Below are 27,482 nucleotides of genomic sequence, written 5' to 3'. Positions count from 1 at the left end.
TAGAAAACCTAGTATAAAGGATTATTAAAAATGGTCCCTATGGGCCAGCATTGTGATGTAGTGGGTAAAGCTGCCATCTGCAACACTGGCATCCCATATGGGCACTAGTTTCTCTCCTGGCTGCTCCATTTCTAATCCAGCTCCCTGCTAGTGGCCTGGGAAAAGCAGTGGAGGGTAGCCTGAGTGCTTGGGCTCATGAGAGACATGAGAGACCTGGAGGAGGCTTTTGGCTCCTGGTTTCAGCCTGGCAGAGCCCTGGCCATTGAAGATATCAGGGGAGTGAATCAGAAGCTGGAAGATACCTCTGTCTTTCCCTCTCACTCTATAACTCTATCAAATAAATAAATTTTGAAAAATAAATAAAAATGTTCCCTATAGTCTAAAAAGAACCATTGCAAGGCTTATTACCAGCTTTTTCTACATTTTTAATGAAGCATAAATGTGTATATATATATGTAATATATAAATATACCTTCAAAATATGGGTCACATTATACAACATTTTTACTTTTTACAGCATGGCAGTATTTTTTTACATCATTAATTATTTTTAAAAATTTGGTCTGGCATTGTGGTGTAGCAGGTAAAGCCAATACCTATGACTCGGGCATCCCATGTGGACGCCAGTTTGTGTCCAGGCTGCTTCACTTCCTATCCAGCTCCCTTCTAAAGGCTGGGAAAAGCAGCAGAGGATGGTCCAAGAATTGGAAGTGCCTGGCTTTGGCCTGGCCTTGCCCTGGCTTAGCCATGGGTATTGGGGCCACCTGGGGATTGAACGTACAGATAGAAAATCTCTCTCTCTCTCTCTCTCTCTCTCTCTCTCTCTCTCTGTGTGTGTGTGTGTATGTCTGTCTCTACTTCACTCTCTGTAATATTGACTTTCAATAAAATAAATCTTAATTAAATTGTACATCAACAGTCAGGACAAAGGCTGATCAAGTCACTGTTTCTCATAGTGTCCCTTTCACTTCAACAGGTTTCCTTTTTTGTGGTTGGTTAGTTGTCACCAATCAGGGAGAACATATGATGTTTTTATCTAAAAATATGAATATTTTCAAATCTCATTATTATTAAAAAACTACCCAGAAAATTACCTCAATTTATATTCACACCAACAAAATAAGACACTGTCTAATTCACCCTAAAGTTAAGTATTATCTTTATATTGCTTCCCAATTTTATAATCTTTTATCCCATTATGATTAATTTCTTCATTTGTTATTCAGTAGAGTTCAACCTTTAAAACTTAATGGTTATTTTTTTACAGTGATGTAACTCTGTGGCCTCTGCCTATTTTCTTGCTCTTCCATAAAAGAGTAACAAGAAAATGAAAATTATCAAATTTTTGTTTTACCCCAGTTTTCTAAATTCATATTGTTGAAATTAGGCAATAATTGGTAAACCTATTTAAAACCATATACAATTGTAATCAGTTACTGCTGTGGCTGCTTTTTTTTTTTCTTTTTTAAGAAAGAATGTGTGTCATACAAGGGTATGATTGCTCAATTTTCTATTTGTCAAATAGCTTAAATCTCTAGACTGTTGACTACAAAATGAAGGAGGAATGGGCTGGTTTTTTTCTTTTGTTTAATTAGAAAGACTGGTTTGATGTAAAACATGGGTAGGCTTTCCATCTATTCTAGATCCTGGCCAAAAAAATTTTTTTTTTCAAATTTTAGTTGTCACTAAGAATGTGAGTTGACTATTTTGATTGGAAGCCTAAGCAAGTGCCAGCATTGAAGTCCTTTCCAAGAAAACTAGAAGTGGAATCATTTGTCCTTCATTGTAATGTTTGAGTACAACCAGTTTAACATTTGCTATTTCTTTTGTTTAAAAGATTTATTTGAAAGGCGGAGTTTTATACACACACACAAACACACACACACACAGTCGTTTTATTCACTGATTGACTCCTCAAAAGGCTATAATGGTCAGAGTGGGGCCAGACCAAAGCTAGGTGCCTAGAACTTGTTTCCCAAGTGGGTGCAGGAGCCCAAGAACTTGAGCCATCTTTTGCTGCTTTCCTAGGGGCACTAGCGGAGAACAGGTTTGGAAATGGAGCAGCCAGGACTTGACTTGGTGCTCATATGAGATGCTGGTATCAGGCAGTGGCTCAATTCTCTGTACCACAATGTTGACCCCAAGTATTTGCTATTTCTCTGTTTTATTTTTTTCTTTTACACTTTTTTTTTCTTTTGCAAGAAATGCAATTTCAATTTCTGTTAGGTCTTGTAACTTGAAAGATTTCTGGATATTACTAAATGGCATATTTTTTGGCAAGGAACATGGAGTCTACCTATGCATTAGCAAAACCAGCTTACAACAGTTAGAATAGGAAAGGATTGAAATGTAACCTTTTTGAGCCCTAGTTTTCTAAACTGTAAATATTCATAGGTCTTGATAGGATGAATTCATGTATATGAAGCTTAGAACTTTGATTTCTTCCTTATCTTCTTTTATAATCCAACCTTATCTATGAAATTCTGATTCAAGTACTTATCTGATTTTGTGAATGGGAAACTTTTTGTTACAATTTCTCGTTCATAAATGCATGTCTTTTTTGAATGATAGGTCCAAAATTGTGAGCTAGATTGTTATCATAATTTGATAGAACATGTGTTAAGTAATTTCTTGGGCTGCCAATAAAAACATGCATTTTTATCTTTCAGGTAGAATCCAAGTTAATTTTGGTAAGTAAAAAATCACAGAAAATCAGCAAAGTTGTTGAATAAAGCCAGTGATTGAGACAGGCACCTACTTATACATAACATTTCCTTCAAACAATCTATACCTACTTCACCATTATGCATAAGTTTACCTTAGATGGGAGATCTTTAATAAGTCTCGGATCTGGCTCAGTGTTCCCCAGACTTATAGAGCCAACTTGGAAAAAATAATACCCAGGCACCCAGCCATTGCACATCTCCTTCAGGCAGCTGTTAAGAATGATGTTGCGAGACACATTGCTAGAAATGAAGGCTTTACAGCTGTTTGAGAAAATGTCCTCCAATTTGTAAGCAGTGCTATTCCCCCTGCACTATACACTGATCCAAGGTGAAAGGGGAATCCATGTTATCCCTAGTTAACTTCAAGATTTCTCTTTCCTCTAAAATCCATTTGGTAACTATCATTTCCTTAGTTCAATAAGAATAACATTGTGTGCTGTGTTTTGAGTTTTAATTAAAACAAAAAAAGCCCATATTTTATTTCTTTACACAAACTCGCTTGTATAGAGCCAAAGCATGAAATCTATGTGACATTTTTTCTTTATCCCTTGTATTCACATCTCTTTTGTCTCTTATCTTTGGAGTCCTAGCTTGCTGTGCAGATGTATAAAATTAGTAGGCCAGTACCTGAAGCATCAAATTAAAACAAAAATACTTGCTGATCAGATAATAATTAACCTGTTTCTGTATCACTTTCCTGTTGGATATAAAGTTCACTTGCAAAGTGGTTTTCTATTTTATGCTACTGTTTTTGTAGGACCATAATTAGAAACTCTGAAGAGATAACTTCTCAATCACATTAGGATTTGCACAAAATTTACTGATGCCCAAGGCATGTTCGCAGAGTTGGCTGATTCCAAGTAAGCTAATTTACAATGGGTAATAGTGGGACTTTACACTGAATTCCTTTCGTTTTCCTTTTTACTTTCAAGACTGAGATTGTTCGAAATATTGACTGGGGTATAGAAGTTGAAAACTTGATTGATGACAAAAACTAATTATGCTCCCTTGACCTAATCCTGTTAATGAGATGATTACAGCAAATTTCTAGGAGTTTGTCTCATAGAGCAAAGAAAACACAATCTATTAGTGAGGGGGTCTTATCAACTGTTTCCCTTATCAATTGTTAGGAAGTTATAGCAACTAAAGACACAGGCTTGCTCATTAGGTTTGGTATTTGTCAGTATGCACAGTGGTGTCTGAAGGACCCTGAAAGTTACCTTTAACTTTAAGTTTAGGTCAGACAATGGGTTGTCATGTTTTGCCTAGCATCTTTAATAAAACATTTTCTGGCTTATATTCATCATCTAAACAATATTCTCTGATCCATATTATCCCAAATGAGAGGCTCCTTTAAATCCTTCCTTGACCACGGAATAGTCCATGATGTTATTTACCTTTAATATGATACCTTAGAATGTCAAGATGCATTCTTAGGAGAAGTGATTCATTACCTAAAGAACCTCGTATATATCTCAAAGACTCAAAAAGGAGCCAAATTTTGCACTGTTTTGTTTGATGGATTCAAAGAAAACCCCATATTCATATTAAAAATAATTCTCTACCAGACGTATGAAAGGAATAAGACTTACTTACATGTACCGAACATAGAAACTCTTCAAAGTCTTTGCTTCTCAGTGGTGTGCTTTTTAAACTTCTCAAGAATGAAAGGTGGGCAGATCAATGTTCATATTCCTATTATAAAGATAAGAAAATGAAGAACATATGAATTAACTGATTTGTGTTAGGTAACAGTTCTTAACATTTTCTGAGTCACAGGCTCTTTTAGAAATATGATTATAAACCATAGACTCTATCCCAGAAAATGTACATGGAAAACATACCAATACTCTTTACATCTAATTTCAGGTTAATAATCCCTGGACCAGGTAATAAGTATTAGACTAGTCAGGATATAAGCCCAGTTAACCCTCCTTTCAAACTTAATCTTTTTCCTTCTCCATGTTTTGTCCTATTATTTGTAGCAAAGATGGACTTAGAATATTCTGTCTCTCATAATGTTGTGTAAGATTCAGTATCTTTTTACAGAAAATATACCTATTACATATTTTTTCTTTCTGTACAATATGCTACTGAGCTATATAAAACTTGTGTAAATTAATTCTGCTCATTTCCTCTTCCACACAATTTCTACTCAAGTTTCTTTTTTCCATGTTGCTTTCCTAGTCCCTATGGGATGTGGAGACAGCATATGCTGATATTACAGTTTCAGACTGTACAATTTGTGCTTCACACATCAAAGAACGGGAACTTCATAAGCTGTGCCTTCCTTCCCTGCTCTTCCACTACAGAAACAGTATATTAATTACATCTCTAAATATTATTATAATGATGTCAATGTTAACTTGTAAATTAGAGTCCTTATGAGTTATGGGAGTTGACTTTTTGTGTTCCTCTCCATTGTTTTTGAGCTTTGGAAAAAGAATGGAGAAAAGAAAGACTAGAATGACTGTGTATAACACTTTGGTAGAACAAAAACCTTACACAAAAGCATCTGTGTCCTTTGTTACCTAATTGCTTTCTCTCTGTACACTTCTTATTTTCTGATCTCAAATAGGGATAACATCTTTTTCTGTCTTTTCTCTTGAAAGGAAACTTCATTAACAAATTAATCCAATGCTTTTATTTTTAGTTTACTTTTTATCACTTTTTGTCACTAGATTTTAAATGAAGAGAACATTTGAATTAGAAAAAACTGCAAACTCTTTTATATTGAGTACTTAAACACAATCATCATAATTAATTTCAGTACAGAGGTTGAGTATTCTACCATTGCTCTGAGCAGTTTTCTTTGGGAGACGCACAGCATCAGATCTGAGTGTGTGTAAGTTTTCTTGGTCATTGGTTCTCTATTCTGTACTGCTTTGCTTTCAAAGAAGGCTGCTACTGCTCCTTATGACCTGTACTGCAGACCTTGTTTCCTTATAGCTCCTTGTGTATGAGGAGTCTAATGAGTTGTCTCTCAGTAGCACAATTTGAACCTCGTTCAATCCCATTTTTTTATTTTTGAAGATTTATTTTTTTATTTATTTGAAAGGCGGAGTTTCAGAGAGAAAGAGGGTAAGACCGGTATCTTCTGTCTGCTGATTCGCTCCCCAAAAGGCCACAACAGCCAAGGCTTGGCAGACAGAGCCAGAAACTTCTTTCAGTTCTCCCACATGGGTGCAGGGGCCCAAGCACTTGGGCCATCTTCCTCCGCTTCCCCAGACCCTTTAGCAGGGAGCTGCATTGGAATTGGAGCACCCAGGATGTGACCCGGAACCCATATGGGACCTCAGTGTCATCGCAGGCCACATTTTACCTGCCATGCCACAGGGCTGGCTCCTGTTCCATTGTTCTTATTTCATCTCCTTGATGAAGACATGACCTTCATTTTCATGATGGCATTGACATTTTTTTGTCACACTTACTTTATCATTCTGTATCATTGTCACTTCCTCTTGGCATGCCAAGGAATTATCAGTCAATATAAGCAATCTGGAATTGTGACTAGCACCAGGCCGAAGGAGGAAACTTGAGGGAAAGTGGAGGATGGGACACAAGGTGGGAGCAGTCCTTCAGGAAGCAGAAGTGAGAGGACAGGGGTACCATGGGATAAAGTTAATGCCAGTTGCTTTAATCACATTCAGTAATAATGCACAGCTCCAGTTTGGACTATAAGAGTAAACTTCTAGAGTCTTGATTTCTATCTATCTCTTCTGTTTTTTTTCTTGTCATTTTCTTATGTGTGTGAGCGTATGCATGTGTATCCATGTGTGCCCACATATCTCCCACCCCCAGCTTATCCCATTTTATTATTATTTTTTGCTCTTAGAATTCCTCCCCGCAATGGCCCAAGTGCTTGGGCCCCTGCACCCACATGGGAGACCAGGAAGAAGCACCTGGCTCCTGGCTTTGGATTGGCGCAGTGCTTGCCTTAGTGGCCATTTGGGGAGTGAACCAATGGAAGGAAGACCTTTCTCTCCGTCTCTCTATGTCTCTGTTTCTCACTGTCTATAACTCTACCTGTCAAATAAATAAATTAAAAAAAAAAGAAAAAGAATTCCTCCCCCCATACTTTCTGTTTAAATCTGTACCTGGATTTAAAAAGACTGCCTTCAATTTGTAATTCATTATGGTTTGTTGAAATTCTTTCTTCATTAACAATTCTTATGGCCTTAATAATAAGTTCTAGCAGGGCCCAGTGTTGTGGCTCACTTGGTTAATCCTCCACCTGTGCGCCGGCATCCCATTTGAGCGCTGGGTTTTAGTCCTGGTTGCTCCTCTTCCAGTCCAGCTCTCTGCTGTGGCCCTGGAAAGCAGTGAAGGTTGGCTCAGGTCCTTGGACCCTGCACCAGCGTGGGAGACCAGGAGGAAGCACCTGGCTCCTGGCTTCGGATCTGCACAGCAACGGCAGTTAGTGGCCATTAGTGGGGCGAACCAACAGAGGGAAGACCTTTCTCTCTCTCTCTCTCTCTCTCTCTCTCTCTCTCTCTCTCTCACTGTCTAACTCTATCTGTTAAATAAATAAATTAATTAACCTTTAAAAAAATAAGTTCTAGCAAATCATAGAAAATGACTTGTGTTGTTGTGACTAGCTTATATTTTAATAATTATATTTTGTTGAAATGTGTTTAAGTATATATGGCAAACAAGGGAAAAGTACATCAAAACTACCCTTTATGTAAAGTAATATTTTTGCAATAGTTAATATAACATCTGTTAAAAATGTTAAGGCTTGTTTTTCTGACATAGTTTAGTATCTGATATATTTACCTATTGATCAGCTGATCAGTGATATTCAAGTCATTATTTCTGCATTTCTTTTGGCCTTTGGTCAGTGATTATTGCATAATATTCCCAGAATAGCTGCCTCAACTCTCAGGCAGGAAGGAGAAGGGGAAAGGAATTATGGCACCTATTGGTCCCTTTCATTAAGAAAACCAAAAGTCTTCCTATTAGGCCTCAATAAACTTTGGTTTATGTCTTACTGGTTATGTCAGTGATCAGTTCTATCTCTCATGATCACCCTACCCACAGAGAGTGATAAAAAATAACCGTTTATCTTTCCCAGCATCTACAAAGGAGGTGGCATGAGGAGTATTGTAAGTAGATGCGTGAGTTAACTGAAGAACCACATTTCTTTACTGGAAGATAATTACAAAATAGTTCAACAACAAATACACATACACACACAGGCTAGATAGAAGTATAAAACAAGTCATAACTCAAAGGATGAAACTACAGATGGTTCTTGGCAAAATATTCGCTATCTTTGTGTGTCCTTTCTTTAAACTATGCATTGTGACTCTTCTCAGCAATTGATTTTGTCTGGATATAAATAAGAGCTTAACAATGTAGATTAGCTAATTATGAATTGATCAGTAGGATTTACAAAATGAACTACCATAAATGCTTCTAGAAATCTTGTGTCTTCTTTAATATCCTTGGATAGTCAACAAAGATTTTAAAAATGTGTCTGTCTCAGTAGCTTTTCTTCCTCTACCATTCAGAGTCATATTTTGGTTATCTTAGTAGAGAAAGTGAAAATATGTTGCTTTTCTCATGCCATCTTTTCTACTTTATAGCATAAGTTCAAGAATTTTGGTAAAGCTGGGCCTCTTATGGCTAATTTGATTCATGTGATGCCTTAAATGGGGACAGGAAATTTAGGTAGGCATGAGACAGTTCCATGGGCCTGCAAATCCATTTATTATTGAGCTGGAGAATTACAGAGGTGAATGTTTCTCCCTGCAACTGGGAAGCATCTAGGGAGAGTTTTCCGAGTCCTTATGCCCTCACATGCTTTAGTTTGTATCTTTCTGATTCTGTAAGGAGCAAATTGGTGAATTATAGGTCTGTAGTGAAGGGTAATCATTTGTTAGCTTATGTAGGGTGCCTTTCCTTGATTGCAGTGTTCAGCATTGAATATATTCACTGCACCTCGGATCCATTTGTTGGAATGTAAATTATATGAAATGTTTTTGAATTTATAAAATTCAAACACACTGTTGAAAGTCATGGGTTGTGAACTAAAGGCAATGTATTTTGCTTTAAGTGAATACTTTATTAGGCTTGGCAGTAGAAAACTGTGAACATAATGTTTTTGTATACCTACTATGGTACTATTTGGTAATACTGTGGAGCCAAATAATTTGCTTATGCTAACACAATGGGAATGACAAAATATTTTATACATTTTCTAATTATTCTTTGATTTGTTCCATAATTTAAATGTATTCTCATTTATTTAGATGTTTCTGGAGTACTCAGTTTTAGAAAAATTATCATGGAACTTTTACATGTCTATAATAGAGATCTCTAGCTATACAATACAGCAGTACTTTATTTTTTTCCAGAACCCACTGAGATACTAAGGTTTATTCTAGAACTATTGTATATCTCATGATACTTCCCCCTTCCCAAACCATCCTTAGCTTATGACACTTAAATGAAAAATTGTACAAGATTTTCCTTGCCTTACAACCTACAATCTATAAACACACTTAGCCTTCACTGATTATGAATTAACTGATGCTACAGTTTTGCTGTCACAGTTGATGAGAACCTATAATTAGTGCTCCCAGGTGTGTTTTGGGAGACATAGGACAGGTACATTCTGGGAACTCTTTCATTTCCTGATGTGCATTCTTCAGATTACAGAATTGTCAACCTGTAGGTTTTTTAGAAATGTAAAGAAAATCCCATGTAGCTAGAAAGAAGGAATTAAAGTAGCAACTTATGCCATGGTGTACATTAGTGTCCCATGTCTCATCAGATGATATTTGAATGATTGTTTTACCTGTAGACTGGTGTTTGCCTCATTCTGGGTGGTATATTGCCCAAATGCACTGGACCATCTGTGGTAAATTGTACAAAAGAGAATCTTCTTGGGCTTTGAAATACACTAATGGATTTTATGAAGATGATGGACTACATAAACTCGGGATAGGACTCACAGTGTGGCAAAAGTTTCTTTGTTCTCATTACTCTTAGGTCCCAGAGAAGTAAGGGCATTATGCTTATCTGTCCCATTTGTCTCAGTTTTTACAGAGTGAGTTATGTGGCTTTCCCAAGATCTGCAGAACAAGCACAAAGTAAAGCAATTAAAAAGGTGATTGGATGAGATATTTCTCCTTGCTGACAATGTTCTCTTTGCTTTGTTAGAGGAATGGGGTTATTCTGAAATGCCTCTATGCCTATTTTTCTCATTCTTGATATGTTCAGGAAGACAAGAAAATATTTTACCCAAATTATATAAATTGTTATTATTTCATCAACACAGTTGTGCCTCTTGACATTTGTAGAGAGACTTTTATTACTTGTTTTTGAGGCAATGCTCATAACTCCCTAGTAAATAAGAAGAGGCTTGTACATGCTCTTCATAGGTAAGATCTTTGATGTGCTCAGTAATTTCATATGCATGGGCATTAAAGAGGCACCTGGCTTGTATAAACTATGTGGAACAGTTTAAAAGAGTATGTCATTCTTTCCTTGAACATACATTTATTAAGTATCCATTATATGCCAAACTGTCCAAGGTGTTATGAAGAAAAAGATAAATAAGATAATAGGAAAGCCTCTGCTCATGGATCTCAAAGATTAATAGCAGAAATCATGCAAACAATTAAGAACAATACAGTGCTCCAAGTATTGAAATAAATGACCTTATAAGCAGGGTGATGGCTCCTTGTAATGGATGCACCTGTAATCCTGTAATGTTACATGCAGTACCCCATATGTGCATAATTTTTTCAAGCCACATTATCGTAAGATATTAGGGTTGTAGTGTAAAGAAAGTCTTACAGCCAGGGGCCCAGGAATTTATAAACACTGTTTTGTTCCAGTTGCTTCTCTCTCATGAAGTTTCCAAATGAGCTGAACTTGATAAAGGCCGAAATTGCTTATGGGTCCTAATGCAAGGCTTTCTGAAAGACTGTATGGATACTTGGGTCCATGCCGGACTCACTGCCCTGTAGAGGTGCAGTCATCTCACCAACCATCCCGTGGATAAAATTCGGCAACCGATGACCTGGATTGTGTTCCATCAAATTAGCCACTCTTTTCTTTGGTTGCTACTAGAAGAAGATTTAAAAGGAAAATGGTGACGGACAGACAATCCATTATCTATTGATAATAGGGTAAAGAGTGGTGCCTAGGAAACATGAAACAAGCTGAGATTTAAACCTTACGTTTTCACCAAAGAAGCAGTGGCAGAGGTTTTTGGAGAAAGACTGATGGCACAGTTCCCGCTACCATAACTCTTCTTCAAGAATATCTATATCTTAATATAACATCATATATATTAACAATACCTACACATGCCTTAATATATATAATGCAGCAAGATGAGGTTGATAGATGATTTTTTTTTTCAAGTACCTAGTTCTTAAATAATCTGGATTAAGAAAACATTCAAAAAACTGGTTTTGGAGGTAGCATGACATAGACAAGATAGATTTAAATATGGAAAGGCGGGATAAGATAGAATGAGTAGGTAGAAAACACTGAAGAATGGCTTGGGGGCCACTGGTGATTCAGTCAGTGTGTCAGATTATAAACAAAGGAAAATAACTGACTAGCTGTAGTAGGATCAGCAGACAAGCAGTCCCATCTAGGAAGAATGGGATTCTCTGCTACTGAGAGCCCAGAGAAGGTCATGCCACAAGAAGTCAGCTTAGATGCTGCCACTGATAGGTGACTAGTGGTTAGTGCACCTTAGCTATGCATGTCCATGAGCAGCATTGTAAATTCTTGCTCTTTGAAACCCCAGGGTCATCACATTCCTCCTTTCAGATCCAAAGTCACAGGTCAATTCAGCATCCTGGATGCCAAGTTAAAAGAGAAGGGATTGCTTGAGCACTTTCGGCTTTTTTAGCAAGAGGAAAGGGGGCTCTTTTCATTGAAATGTGTGCATTGAGACATACCACATTCCCACCCCCTAACCCCCCACACCCCCAAAGAATCCGGAACTGGTTAGTCGGAAACAAACTATAGGTGTCTACTGCATCCAGGAAGCCTTTTGTTCTGAAATCTCAAATTTATCTCCACTGTGCTGACCACACTCAGAAGCAGATGAGCAAACTGATAATCAGAAGCACAGTAGCTGTCTTAAAGACCCAGTGACTCCCAGAGAAATTTGGACAGACTTGAAATAGGAGGACAGGGGCCGGCGCCGTGGCTCACTTGGTTAATTCTCCGCCTGCAGCGCCGGCATCCCATATGAGCGCCAGGTTCTGGTGCCAGTTGCTCCTCTTCCAGTCCAGCTCTCTGCTGTGGCTCTGGAGGGCAGTGGAAGATGGCCCAAGTGCTTGGGCCCCTGCACCCTCATGGGAGACCAGGAAGAAGCACCTGGCTCCTGGCTTCAGATGGGTGCGGTGCCGGCCGTAGCGGCCATTTTGGGGGTGAACCAACGGAAGGAAGACCTTTCTCTCTGTCTCTCTCTCTCACTGTGTATAACTCTACCTGTCAAATAAATAAAAAAGGAAAAAGAAATAGGAGGACAAGTGGTAATAGTAGCAATTGGAGGTGAATGAAAAAGTCTAAGAGTGAGTCAGCCAAGTGTGTTACTGATGCAACTATGACTTGTAAAAATTCATTTAATTTTGATGGCTTTTAGTATCTTCAGCAATGAAATGCAGGAAGGATTTCTAATTGACTGTTACATATCCTCATATGCATTCATGTATTCATCAAATATTTATTTTTTATCTTCACACTAGCTAGTAATCTAGGCATTGGATAACAGTAAGCAAACCTAACTGATTTGTAACTTTCATAGAGCTTCTATTGGATATATATACTAAACTTATAGGATATATATACTAAACTTATAGGATAACTGGAGAGGGCTAATTAAATCAATAATTGTGTTTTGAATATCCTGAATTTGAAATGACTATTAAGTAACCACTTAGAAATGTCAGAGTAAAGGGAAGGACTGAAAATATAATTTTAGTGTAATAGGCATACAGTGTGGTATTTACAGTCATAAAATGGCCTTAAGTCCTACAAGTTGTGAGGATAAATTACAAAGAGGGTCAAAAACTTAATCCTTGAGTATTCTAATATTTAGGTATCTATTATTACAGACACCATTGAAAGAGAATTTGACTCCTGCGATATAGGAAGAATTGAGGACAGTTAAGGAGAAGTGGTTCAAATCTATCAAATGCACCTTTGTGTGTGCTTTCAGTTAAGTGCTATTGATGAGAACGCATCTGAAAGAAGTGGGGAACACAATGGAAGATGAGAATGTGGAAACACAAAGTATGCTCAATACTATTAGGAATATTGTTAAACCACTGGTGCCATATGCTGAAGTCACCGTCATAGATCTCTTCTAATTATAGGGAGAACCTTTGTATTCTAGGGTCAGAGTCTTCATATAGTTGCATCTATATCATATGTCTTTGCTGTGAAACAAGGACAGGTAAAAGGGAAGTTCGATAAAGGTGGTGTCCTAGCTCCAAACAAGACTCACATAATGGGAGATTATCTAAATGAAAAGCGGATTTTCAGATATTGTGTCTGCATTGTATCTTTTGCACTCATTGTGATCTCTCATTCCAAATGCAACTACAATCATTTTGACCACCATTCTTCAACATCTGTCTAGTAGTTTTTTTCTTCCTCCAGCTTCTGTCTGTTATGAGTCATTACTATATTAGATTAGTTTTCATCTGTGTCTCTGATCATCGCACCTCCAGATAGAAAATACTCAGTCTTTCCCCTAATTTTCTATTTATTTCAGAATAAATTTCTATTTATTTCAGAATAAAATCCAAATTCCATAATCGGGAGTCTAAAGCACTTCATGATTAATTCACAGCCAGTTTTTTTTTTTAAGTTTTTATTTTCTGATTTTTTTAAAGTACCCTCCACAACAAGACTGAATTATCATTTAAGGTGGATTTTTATTTTTGCATAATGCTACTCAGTTACCATTTCTAAAAGTGTCCCCATGTTTCTGTCTACTCTTCGAGTAAACCTCCTAGAATTCTACTCCAGGAGGAAATCCATTTTCCATACTGGATGCACAACATCATTGAGAATTTTGTATGTATATGGGGGTATATATGACACACATAACATATACATACATGCATTACATAACAGTAGCAAGGATATATTCTGACAAATGTGTCATTAGGCAATTTAGTTGTACAAATATTATAAAGTATATACAAACTAAGATGGCTGCAACATCACTAGGTATGACAATATTATGGTACTACTATCATATATGCAGTTTATGATTGATAGAAACATTTTTATGTGGCCAATTTGTATGTATACATAGAGACTTCTTTGTTAATTTCATTTTAATTTTTGGATTACCCAGTCTTTAGGCTTGAGCATTTTGCATCCTACAGCTCTGTAGAAAACTATAGCCCTTTCTCAGTTGGCCCAAGATATTCATGATTTTCCAGGGGTTAAAATTTCTTGATCACTTCTGCCTCTGAATCTCTTGAATGTTGTCTTTTTATCATTTAATTCAAGTGAAACATATCCTTGTGTTGTTTCTCACACAAATAAAAATCAGTTAAACAAATGAACGACAAAAACCTACTGAAGATGTGGTTACAAGGAAGGATCTGGTTTTCCCAACACACAAACTGGATTTTTGATTGCATATTTGACAGTCCTATGCTTAAATAGTCTTTTGTTTGTTCCACAGCGAAAAGGTTCCAAATTTCCCCCATATGTAGCAACTATTTTTATACTACCTTCTGAGAAGGCCACTTCCTTTCATTATTTAACTTTTGATTACAGTTCAAATTTTTTTCTTGGTTACCAGGTTTCTAAGCCATCTATGATTTGGGCTTCATCCTTTGTATAGAGTGGCCTATCCTACCATGTATACTAAAATCATTCACTTCACAAAGGGCACTCTTAAATGTTAGCTGTTAAATTTTTTTACCTGATTATGAGTTTATAATACTCATATTTCACTAGGCAAAAAAATTTTCAGCACTTAGAATCATATATATGTGTTCTGACATATGGGGCATTGAGTAAATTAGGATGAATGTGTGAATGCTTCTTAGTGTTTTTCTATCAGGTGAAGTTTTTTTTTGTTTTGTTTTGTTTTGTTTCTATTTTTGACAGGTAGAGTTGTAGGCAGTGAGAGAGAGACAGAGAGAAATGTCTTCCTTCCGTTGGTTCACTCCCCAAATGGCTGCTATGGCCGGCACTGCACCAATCCGAAGCCAGGAGCCAGGTACCTCCTCCTGGTCTCCCAGGCGGGTGCAGGGCCCCAGGCACTTGGACCATCCTCCACTGCCCTCCCGGGCCACAGCAGAGAGCTGGCCTGGAAGAGGAGCAAACAGGACTAGAACTGGGTGCCCATATGGGATGCCGGCGCTGCAGGCAGAGAATTAACCAAGTGAGCCATGGGAACAAAGTGTTTATTTTTGTATTTCTCCAAGTAGTTTATTCAAAACTCAGCAGAAATGCATAAGAATGGGTCTAAATATTATTTATAGTAAGTAAATCATGTATCTAGTTGAATAAATATTTATTTAAAAAGAGTGAGCAGAGACCATGAGTTCTGGTGGGAGAGACATCAGGTTGGGTTGAGATGGCAGTCAAGGACATTTCTGTTTGCACCAGTGTGTTGGTTGAAGTTTGTGTTGGTTTCTGTTTGCTGTTACTTCTGTATTTAAATTAAAGACAATAAAGTCTTCAGGACTCAGGAAACCTAGGTATATTGCTCACTGATACACAATGGCATTCATATAGAAGCTGCTTCCACCATTCTCATTGGTTTCCCAGGATGTGTCAGGTCTCCCCTGTGGGACAATACTACCTCCTCCTGGCAGACACTGCCTTGTGTTCCATATATAGCTCCACAGTACTTAGGTGTTCAATCAATTTTTGTTAAAGTGAATTGATTAGAATTGGGAAGTCCTATGAGTTTCTGGGTATTGACTCTCATCTTTGTTCCACTTTAGAAATGGCAAAATCTTTTATGTTCTCCAGAGACGAAAGCATATACCCAGTGCTTCTAAGTAAAGACTTTTTTTTTCTACATTGAATATTGAAAAATTGAAGAAAACAAATGAAAATGAATGAAATCTATAAAGATGAAATAATGGAATATCCTTTTTTAGATGAATCAACAAAACCAATACTCTAAAGACAGGGTATTTAATCAAATAAATAAATCAAATGCTAAGTTAAATTAAAGGCCATCAAAGAGAAATAGTTTTTCAGATCTTTAACAAGGATGAAAAATTGAACCATATGTCAGAAATAAGAATGTTTTGTTTTTGTATAACATAGCAATGTTTCTCAAAATGTGGCTTGCATGAAAAATAGTCCAGGGAGGGAGAGCTCTTACTCCTCGAAAGAGAGAGGCTGTTTAGCTAGAGCAGCGCCTGTGATAGGCAGATTCTCGAATGGGAAAACAAGTGTTTTGTTTTGAAATCTGCTAGTAAGATCCATGCAAATAGAAGACGAAGTAGTTTATAAAATAAAAATTCACTTTAGATACTCAAATAGGTAATAGAGATGCTTTAGAAATGTTTTAATCCCCACTCTCCAAATTAATATGCTCGAGTGCCATTATAATGCCTGAAACAGGGAATAAAGCATTTTGGATCTGTTTTCAACCAGCTGAATTTGGATTTCAGACACCACTACTCAATCCCTGAGTAACATAAGCAAGTCACCCACAATAGTCTCAAATTCAGTGCCTTAATTTATGAAATAAGGGGAGCAATACTTTCTTCAAAGCATTAGTAGATTTTTTTCTATACAGGCCAGAAAGTAAATATTTTGAGTTTCATGGGCTAGATAGTTTGTTACACCTCAACCCTGCCATGGTAGTATAAAAGTAGTCATGGACAGTGTATGAATGAACCATGGCTGTATTCTGATCAAGCTTCATTAGCAAGAATAGACGATGACCTAAGTTTGCCCTGTGGACCAGTCAGCTAACCCATGTCAGGCACTGACTTGAGTGGTGGCAATGGTCACAAATAAACCAGATACAGTAGATAACCCGCATAATATCTGCCATATAGAGAATCTTGAATAAATGCATTGACCCAGTGCATCAGTTGAGAAATCAAAGAGTAGATTTGACCTGATGAGTATAATTACTATCTCCAAACTTAGTATTTTTCTATTTCACACACCACTTTTTGTTTTTATGAGATCACTTCATAGTCCCCACTGAAGTCCCAAATTTAAAAAGGCATTACCATTGTGCAGTTAGAAGTTTGTTAAACTCTTTTCTTAAAACATTTCTGAAACAATTGGCTTAGGATACTCAGGAAAGCTCAATGCTGGGACTTAGACAAAATTCTCTATAACATTCTTCACTTAGCAGTGCTCCATGGATGAGAACTAGAACATAGGAATGAAGTTTTATAATAAAATAATTTTGAGAAAAGATGTTTTTATTACATAAGTCCCCACAGTCTTTGATGTTAAAAAGGGGTTGAGGGGGCCTGCATGTGGCATAGAGGGTAAACCCACAGCCTGCAATGCCAGTATCTCATTTGGGCACCAGTTCCATGACCCGGCTGCTCTACTTCCAGTCCAGTTCCCTGCTAATGGCCTGGGGAAAGGAGTAGAAGATGCCCCAAGTGTTTGGGCTCCTTTCACCATCGTCTGAGACGTGGATAATGCTCTTAGCTTCAGCCTGGCCCGGTGCTGGCCATTGTGATCTGGTGGGTGCAAGAGGACTACATTCTGCAATTTCCCAAGTATTATTTAGGACATTTTAAAATTAAATTTCACACATCTGCAACAATTTGGCGAATGCAGTCTTTGGGAAAAAAAACTGTTTGGGTAAACCCTATTCTGTAATATAAATTGAATTTTGGTAATTTTGGTAAATATGAAATAAATGGTGGGAATTCACACCTCTGAAAAGGAACTTGGTAAACCTAGGCAAGCAAGGTGCTAGCAATTTACTGTTAAAATTCTTTAACTTTTTCATTCAACCATTTCTTCTTTCACTTATTCAATGGCATTTCATTATTGTTTTCTTTTCAAGGTAGAACAGTATTCTTTCAGAAAGTAAGAGGCAGCTTTATGAATAGAAAGTTTAGAGATTCTAAAATAAATGGCTAAAATCTGAGCCTCTTTGTTTCACATCTATAAAAATCTTACTGGGTTTCATGGGAAGATAAACTTTTATTTCCAAAGGAACTTGAAAGTTATATGAAGATAAAAGAGGCGCTATAGTGAGTGAAGTAGAGTAACATTTGGCAATAACCTGCTGGAGATCTCATCTGAATTAGAAAGAACTCTGATAACAGATCTCTTATAGTTTAGATCCACAGAAGCCTGAAATAGGGTTGAGTCATCCTAGTTGAAACCAATATTCTTGAATTAGAGTCATTTGAAAGGTTTGATCATAAATTTTATTTAAGCAGAAATAAGGGAGATGAATGATTTTCAGGTAGTCCTCTGAGTGTCTAACAGCACACTTCTCCTTTGGACTTGAAGAAACACTGGAAAACACAAACTAGTTCAACTAGGAAACTTCCCTAAATTCAATATCACCGATCACCATTATTTCTGTCACAAGGCTTTCCTGTGATGTTGGTACCAGAGAGGACACAAATAGTTTTATGAGTATCCTGATATAGAGAAACAAGTATCTTCTAATTCTTAATGTCTTTCACCCTTCTCATTCTCACCCCCTGCCACACACATGCATAGTGGTTAACTTTTCAGAACTGTTTTCAGTATAATAATTTTAACTGCATTTTTATTCTTGTACAAAATCAGCCCAAAACAATACTATTTATAGGACAACTGAGACAAGAAGCTGGATCTATACTCTGATAAACTGTGGAATTTAATGATGCCTTTATATGTTACGGATGTGTAGTAATCTGTGTTTCTACAGTGTTTGATGTTAAATGTACTTAGAACAATCAATTAAGGTTTACTTTTCAATATAAAGTAGAATTGGTGACTAAGACCACCCAACCCAAAATTGAGAGTGTTGAACCATTTTTAGATTAATATAAATTTTCCAGTAGCAATATAGAAGAGAATTACACATCCCAAATACTTAACTATGTTAATTCTATGGTTAAAATTCAGGCAGGGAGAATATATGTAATAGTGTGCAAAGCAATTTCTGTAAGATGGGTGAAACATGGCCTTCTCTTAAATTAAAATATTTTTTTTATTTGACAGGTAGAGTTAGACACTGAGATAGACAGAGAGAAAGTTCTTCCTTCCATTGGTTCACTCCCCAAATGGCCGCCGCAGCCAGTGCTGCACCGATCCGAAGCCAGGAGCCAGGTGCTTCTTCCTGGTCTCCCATGAGGGTGCAGGGGCCCAAGCACTTGGGCCATCCTCCACTGCCTTCGTGGGCCACAGCAGAGAGCTGGCCTGGAAGAGGAGCAACCGGGAATAGAAGCCTGCACTGATATAGGTTACAGGTGCCACAGGCGGAGGATTAACCAAGTGAGCCATTGCGCTGGCCTTTAAATTAAAATCTTAAAAAATTCTAAATCCCCCTAGAAATGGATTGGAACAAGGCTGGGTGGAGAGTGTGACTTGACCTTCAGATTAAAATTGTAGGTTTGTGAAGACTGAGGAGGACCTATCTACCCAGCTCGGTAGGTAACTCTAGATGATGGAAACAGAATCAGAAGACATGCTATTCCTTAGAGAACAGCTGCCCAAATCCACAAAGAGGATATTTTTGCTTTCTCCTTATGTGACAGACAAGTAACACCATTCCAGGATCTATCATTATTAATATCACATATGAAATGAAAATGGTCCAATTCAGAGCACACAATTCTCATTATTTTTTCAGTCTGTAACCCTTGAAAACTGGATATCAATTGCATTCATTCCTTTTCTTCATACAGCATTGAAAAATGGAGAGGATAAAATGCTGAGAAATATTTAGGAAAGAACCTGAAGTTAATTGATGGAATTAATGACAGAAATACAAAATGAATTGTGAAAAAGAAAAGTAACTTAATCTTAATAAGCCCAGCAGAGCCAGTGTAATTAAATAGCAGCTGTGGTATCTTTTAATTATTTTCCCTAAACAGCACTATCATTATATATGACCAAGAAATAACTTTTCTGTATTTATTTGGCGAAGTAGCAAAAAAACAAATTGAAACTTACATTATCAATTGCAAAAATGGCATTACTGTGGATTGGAAGTAATTTGAAATTACACCTAATAGAACAAAGCACACTCCAAATTAATGTATAGTGCTACTAGGAAATAAATGAGTTCTTCACTCTTAAGTCTTTTGTTTTAAGGAGAACCTTTAGCAATGGAAGCCAAATAATTGTCCTTAAAACCATGGAATGAATCAAAGCAACCATCATTGGCATTCATGATTATCGGAGAAGATTTTCTTCTCTTTGAATCATTCATTCTTTATGCAATGCAGGCAGCAAAGCCCTGTTGTATGACGTAGAGCCTTTTAGGTCATTTCCTTGATGAAACTTTCACATCACTATTCTCTATTTTCTGATTTCTTCTTTTCCATTGCATTTTCTCTCTCTCCTACTTCTTACAATTGCTGTTTGTGTACCTGCTTCCAACCATTGGTAAGACTGAATATGCTATGTCTTGTAAACAAGGAACTGCTTTTAGATAAGTCATTGCATGGGGACTTCTCCAATGTTTACCTGTGAATTATGATCTGTTAGCTTGGCAAAAACTTTGCCTTTCCTGAGAAATGTCTTTCTGAGAAAGATATTGATTGAGGATGGACCCCTGCCTGGCAGTATTTGTACAATTTAAATTTACTTGAGGGTTTTCAAATGTACTCTCCCTTTTATGGTAAGAGATGACTGAAAGAAAAGCTAATTCATTTTAAATAAAGAGTTCTTAGTTGACAGTAGAAGCATAGCTCACCAAAAGGGTAATAACTTTTTCTGAGTTAGCAGTTATTAGATCAAATTGGAACAGGCACCTACATATACATTAGTATTCTATATTATTTACTGTCAATAGTCTGTTCGTATAATTCCCTGCATGTGAATGGTATTTTCCTGCTTACTTAATTTGAAAAAAAACGTAATTCAAAGCAATCATAGATTCTGTCATCTTATGTTCTTGCTAAATGTTCTAATTTGTCTTCTCATTCTTAAGCATCATTATTCATTTCTAGTTAGTAGGAAATATATCATTCATCTCAAGCTGTTGCTTTCAGAGTGATGGTCAAACATAGCTTATTATTTGCTGGTGTCCTTTGGTGAAACTTAGATGTCCTTCCAAGTCTGTCTCAAATATTCACTCCTTAGTAAGATGTTCCTCTTCATGTGCATTGTTATTGACTTCTAAGTTTAAGCCTCTTTTTTGGCCTTGTGTTTAATTTATTCCTAGATTATTTTCTTTTTCCACTGTCATGCTTTTCAAATCTGACACTATCGCCTGAGCAAGTGAAACACCACTTCACATCATGGGAGAAATAGACTAGACCTCTCCTCTTGGCTCATATTATGTGGCAAATGTGTTGAGCTGAGAGATATCTGAGCTTTGGGTTAAAAGATAATGGGTTGAGGAATTAGTTTTAAATTCTATGCATGTAACTTGGAGAAAGGATAATCTGAGTGTCTGTTATCTAAACCTGTGACTCCTCTCAGCATACTGTGGATGAGGTCCATTATACATCACATTTATTGAAAATAATACAACTGTATGTTTTCATTATGTTCTAGAACATTTTACATCATGTGTAAATCTGTCTTCAAAGATACAGGATCTTGGGGGTTAGCACTGTGGCTCAGTGTGTTAAAGCCTTGGTCTGTGCTGCCAGCATCCCTTATGGGCACCTGTTCAGGTCCTAGCTGCTCCACTTCCAATTCTCAGCTCTCTGCTAATGTGCCTGGGAGAACAGTGGAGGATGGCAAAAGTCCTTCAGCCCCTGCACCCATGTGGGAGACCCGGAAGAAGCTCTTGGCTTTGGACTGTCTTGTGGCCATTTGGAGAGTGAACGAGTAAATGAACAATTTTTCTCTCTCTCTCCCTCTCCCTCTCCCTCCTTCTCTCTCCACTTCCCCCACCCCGTAACTTGGTCTTTCAAATAAATCATTTAAAAAAAAAAAAAAACTTACAGGAATCTTCAAATGCAACTGGCAAAGAGGAGGGAAGAAGGTCTAGAGCATATGAAATAGGACTGGGATCTAAATGGAATATAGGAATGGTTCCCAAGGTCAGGATCAGAATGGCTTTGTAACTATTTGGCAGCACAACATAAACAGTGCACAAAAGGGGCTAATGAACTCAAGCTAGGTTTAAGCCAGTGCATATGTCCGTATGTCGAAGAAAGGCTACTGTTGGTTAATAGGTCTTGGGAGCAGTGATGCGTACGGTATGATAACACTAGATGTCATATTGATGAAAGCTTGACAGACTGATAGTATTCAAAAAGTCATTATTTCTATGGAAGAACCCAGCCAAAAAATAATATTAGGAGAGTCGGGTGTATCTAAGGTGAAGAGAGGGTATCAGGGAACCATTTAGTTCAGCTGGGCTCCAGCTATATCTTCAGTTTTACAATAAGTCAAAGAAATTCCATTGTATGCATTAGGCCAATATGAGAGGTAAGTTCTATTTAAATAGGCTAAATAAGCACACTGCCTCATGTGCATATCCTAGCCAGACTTATGACATGTTAACACTATGATAAAATATCTAAAGTTCAAATTAACATCATAGTGTCTCCATTTTTCGTGTCCATCTTCAGTTTAGATCATGGATTCTTCAGAGCAGACATAAAATTCCTTTCGGTTCGGAATCTCAGTGCCTAGGCCGATGCCCAACACAAGCACACAAGAAATGCTTATGGACAAGTGAATGAATGAGAGAACTAACAAAGCCGTATTCCAAGGACGTAAGATACAACTCTGAAAATGCATGCCTTCATCACTTAATTAAGCAGGGTTCAAGCTAAGGATGATTTAATGTCTGTGACAGATGGTGGGCTATGGATGAGGAAGAAGTCAAGGCTGTCTTCTCCCCCATCCTCTGCTTCTTTCTGAACCAACAGGATGTGAAACTCTGTCCTAAGAACACAGTGCCGCGTGCCGCCATGAGTGTGCTTCCTTCTGGTGTGGTGCTAGCAAAACAATGGCTAGCATATATCCTAGTGGTAGAAGGTTCTTGCTCTGTGATATTGCCCCATGATGTCTTGTGAGTGTGACTGTTTCATTGTGGAGCTCAATAAAACTGTCCAGGAAGGGAAAATAAAAAAGGTATTCGTGTTCTTTTTTCGCTCACATCAGATTTTTTTTTTCACTGAGGACTTTAATGAGAAAGAGTCTGAAAACTAGTATTCTTCATGGAATTTTTCTGTTCTGGCATCATATTGGTTTACCACAATCCTATCGGTTTTCTAGATAATTAGCACTTTGCTGTGGGAGGTGTTAATGGCTGCATTCATTTGGAGGCTGTTTGGATTAATTGTGCAGTTGATGATCCTGAACTGTTCAGGCCCGAACTTCATTGCCATAAATACAGAGGAGTACTTGTCCTCAACTTGTAACAAGGAATGCATTTTGTCAAACTGCTTCTTAAAATCCAAAATTTGGGACTTAAGTAATACTTTTTTAAAAAAAATTTTTGGCTTAATCTTCACACCTACTTATTTCAGAGTGTTGAATTACCAAGTAAGCCAGGAGAAGATTATACTAAAAATGGGACTTTCATATTTGAGAAGGTATTGAACAGAGATTTTGCAGAAACCTCATGGGATTTTATTCAAAATATAACTTGATTAATTTTCAATAATACTCTCTGGTTTTGGAAAACTGCCTCTGAAAGTCTCTCTTTTTCTTCCTGATGTATGTAAAGATGTTTTAGCTTCTTTAATTTTTTTAAAGTAGTGTTACAGAGGATTATTGAAGATCTAAATCCCTGGTGAATGCTGTTGGTTTAAGTTTCTGAAAAGATTTATGATAACAGTTGTTTTGGAAAAGTATGTTCAAGCATAAAATTCTACTAAATCCAACTATTTGGCCCAAAATGTGCCGAGTGCCTACTCTGTATAATGCTTGTCAGATGTTCCAGACAAAATTGATTATAATTTGAAGTTAGCGCAGTCAGTCCAGCTTTGTTTTTCTCAAGCAGGATGCAGGAGACCTGGTTCATCCCTCAGATTCCTGCAAGGGCTGGGACTGTGCCTGGGCTGGGAAGCTGAGTACTGGGAACACAGCCCAGGTCTTCTACAGGTGAGGCAGGAACCCTGAGTGACATCAAGATCTTTGAGAAGATCTGGGAGCAGGTCATGCACCCTAAGCTAAGGTTGCCTGAAGTAGCAGGTTCTTGGAATTCTCAAGTCAAGGAGGTATGCGACCAAGAAGGGCAACTATAGCATTACCCAAGGTTCTCGGGTAAGATGTGCAGGAGGATGAGACACAGAGACTCCAGAATGAAGAGGGCTCACAGAAGAAATGACTCTCCCTCTACCTGGACTCTTCTCCTGACATCTCTAGCATGCCACCTCCTGTCACCTGTGTCTCCTCCTGGGGAGGCTTTTACTGCTAATCCATTATGAATCAGCACTGCCCACACATTTTCTAGCCCCCCCCCATATAATTTTCTTTTTAACACTACTTAGCAAGGTCCTAGAGGACATCAAAAAGTTCATGGAAAATGGAATTAAAAGATGTTTATTTTCGTGCAAAAAAATACTGTGATATCCATGCATACAAGGGCTCTTCAAAACACTCATGGAGGGAGCCATTGTGACATATTGGGTTAAGACCCCCCCTGTGATGCTGGCATCCAAATTGGAAGCCAGTTCAAATCCTGACTATTCCACTTCTGATCCAGCTGCCTACTGATGTGCCTGGGAAAGCAGTGGAGGGTGGGCCAAGTGAACTAATGTGCGAGACCAGGAAGAAGTTCTTGGATTGAGCTCAGCCCAGCCCTGGCTGTGGTAGACGTTTGGGGAAAGAACTGGCAGACAAAAGATTTCTCTGTCTCTCCTCTTATAATTCTGCCATTATGTTAAATAAATATGTCTTTAAACACTTGGGGCAGGTGCTGTGGCATAGTGCTGCTGAGTCGTCTGTTCCACTTCCAATGCAGCTCTCCGCTATGGCCTGGCAAAGCAGTAGAAGATGGCCCAAGTCCTTGGGGCCCTGAACCAGTGTGGGAGACACAGAAGAAGCTCCTGGTTTTGGGTCAGCTCAGCTCTGGCTGTTGAGGTCATTTGGGGCCAGCGCTGTGGCACAGCAGGTTAATACCCTGGCCTGAAGTGCCAGCATCCCATATGGGCAGCCAGTTCAAAAGCCAGCTGCTCCACTTCCCATCCAGCTCTCTGCTATGGCCTGGGAAAGCAGTAGAAGATGGCCCAAGTCCTTGGGCCCCTGCACCTGCGTGGGAGACCCGGAAGCAGCTCCTGGCTTCAGATTGGCACAGCTCTGGCTGTTGCCGCTATCTGGGGAGTAACCAGTGGATAAAAGTATTTCTCTGTTTTTCTGGCTCTGCTAGCTCTGTGTAACTCTGACTTTCAAATAAATAAATAAATCTTTAAAAAATTAAATCTTGAAAAAAACTCATGAAAAATCTGCATTATGAGAAAACTGCATGAATTTCAAAAATCATTGCAACAAAATAATTTATTTTTAATTCCATTTTTTCCACAAGCCATTTGAAATACCTTGTATAAAAAAATGGTTATATATTTGTTAATATTTTTAAGATTTATTTATTTGAAAGGCAGAGAGGCAGAGAGAAAGAGAGAGAGGTCTTCTATCTGATGGTTCAGTCCCCAAATGGCCACAATGGCCAGAGCTGAGTTGATCCGAAATCAGGAGCCAGGATCTTCTTCTGGGTCTCCCATGTGGGTTCAGGGAGCCAAGAACTTGGACCATCTTCTGCTGTATTCCCAGGCCATAGCAGAGAGCTGGAAAGTAAGTGGAGCAGCTGGGACTAGAACTGGCAGACATATGGGATGCCAGCACTGCAGTTGGCGGCTTTACCTGCTGTGCCATAGTACTATATTTATCTTTTGCCACTAAAACAAAAACAAAGCCTCTTGAGGGGAGGGTCTTGATCAATTTTGTTCATCTCTGTTTTTCTGGCGTTTAGATCAGTGGTTGGCAGGTACTAGGGCCTGCTGAGTGAATGTATTTGTTCTGAGAAATAAATGATCCAAGAATGCCTGCCTGTAGGAAAGTGGGAAAGTTGAATTAGGACCACAGGCAACAATGAGTGAAGGGTAACTAGTAGCAATAGGAAGGGTTGCAGGTAGGTGGGAGGGCAGAAATACTTTTAGAATTAAAATGATAAATATCAAACTCCAAGATCTTTGACAAGTGCTGGGGGGTGGGGGGGAGAATGAATGAGTCATGAGGCCTAAGGTGCCATTCAAATTCATGAGGATGAGAAGTTGTAGAACAAGATTCCAGGAGAGAAATCTCTGAAGTTGCTCTGAATTTTCGGGGTAGGAGAGGGGGAAACCGGGGCTCAGTGTTTTGAAGCAGCGGGTCAGAAATAAATAGCCCCAAGGACAGGGCTGGAAGAGGAGAGCCAGCCTTTCCTGAGGGCCTCCCAGGGCCCATGTATCCTTGCCTCTGGCTTCTGGGGAGAACTAAGATGCTCGGAGGGTGAAATGCTCAGTTACGTGAGAATCCACACAGCCGCAGTTAGACCAGTTTTGTGGTACAAAGTTCCACGCTTGCACTACAAGATCCTCCCCTGCTCAGTTTTGCCTTCTGAGTTCCACATCCCCCATTCTGTTTGTTTCTTTCTTCCTTTTAACTGATTGTCCTAAATAGGAAATATTTTAGAAGTTTTTTAAAGCCATTCGAAGTCATTTTTCTCTCTTCTCTCCTAGTTTGGAGGGAAGATTTGAGAAAGCTCAAAAGACTACAAGTAAACTACTTTCCAGAATCAGCAGGGTTTTTAGCTAGTATTTTTGGTGCATAAAGGGGAAAAAAAGCACCTGAGAACAAATCACAGTAATAAAAGAAAATGGTGTCAACATTTGTTTGAAAAATAAATGCATTATAACTTAAATTTCTAGAATTTAGCCAAGGAAAATTATATCTCCATTAACTTAAAATACCTTCGTTCCTAAAGATTTAGCTACTGCCTGCAAAATGCCCCATGTGACATACTTAGGAGTTATGGGGATAATGGTTGTTAAGAAAATCTCTAGGAGGTTCCAAAAGGATTGAAATGATTTAGGCATAAAATAGAATTTTAGCTGAGTTTATAGCAATGCTGCAATATGTATTTTTAATTTTGCGCATGGGGATTGACTATAGGACAAAATAAGATTTCCAAAAAACGTGGAGTCTGTTATAAAGGCAAAATGCAGCTGTGTGTTCTGTTATACCACTGATTACACATTTGCAATGAAGGTGACATGCCTATTGTATAGGTATGCCTACAAGTTGCCTAACTGTTCATGAGATCCCTAGTTAAGATTAGGTCTGATGGAAATGTAGTCAATGTAGTCATGACTTTTTCATTACCTGTATGATGCACATTTTCATTACTTTCAGTTTTGTAAAACTTTGTGTATTGCCTATTTCTGAGATTAGTTCTTTAATAAGTCAGTGGCAGCTCTCAATTAGGAACTTTCAAATTAAGTTGGCTCTCCACGGGAACATGGAATATCCTACAGAGAAAAAAATCATCTACTTATTCAAAAACATGTATTTATCAATGTGTACATATTTGATATTTCCCTATGATCTGAATACACAGGAATGAAAAAAGGTAAAATATCCCTACCCTCCTGGAGCTTAAATCCAGTAAAGGTGAGAGAACACACACACCCACCCACC

General features: G+C 38.0%; 1 long non-coding RNA gene across 1 annotated transcript in view; it reads left to right on the top strand.

The window, feature by feature from the left end:
- Nucleotides 1–27,482, top strand: part of LOC127493978 (uncharacterized) — a 49,978-nt gene extending 22,496 nt beyond the window's left edge. The window contains exons 2-3 of the long non-coding RNA XR_011387897.1: nt 2,670–2,690; nt 3,484–27,482. This is a non-coding gene — a long non-coding RNA (uncharacterized lncRNA). The remainder of the gene's footprint in view (nt 1–2,669; nt 2,691–3,483) is intronic.

Source organism: Oryctolagus cuniculus, chromosome 4 (assembly GCF_964237555.1).
Source record: "Oryctolagus cuniculus chromosome 4, mOryCun1.1, whole genome shotgun sequence".
Taxonomy (NCBI): Eukaryota; Metazoa; Chordata; class Mammalia; order Lagomorpha; family Leporidae; genus Oryctolagus; species Oryctolagus cuniculus.
This window is presented reverse-complemented; position numbering and strand designations above follow the sequence as displayed.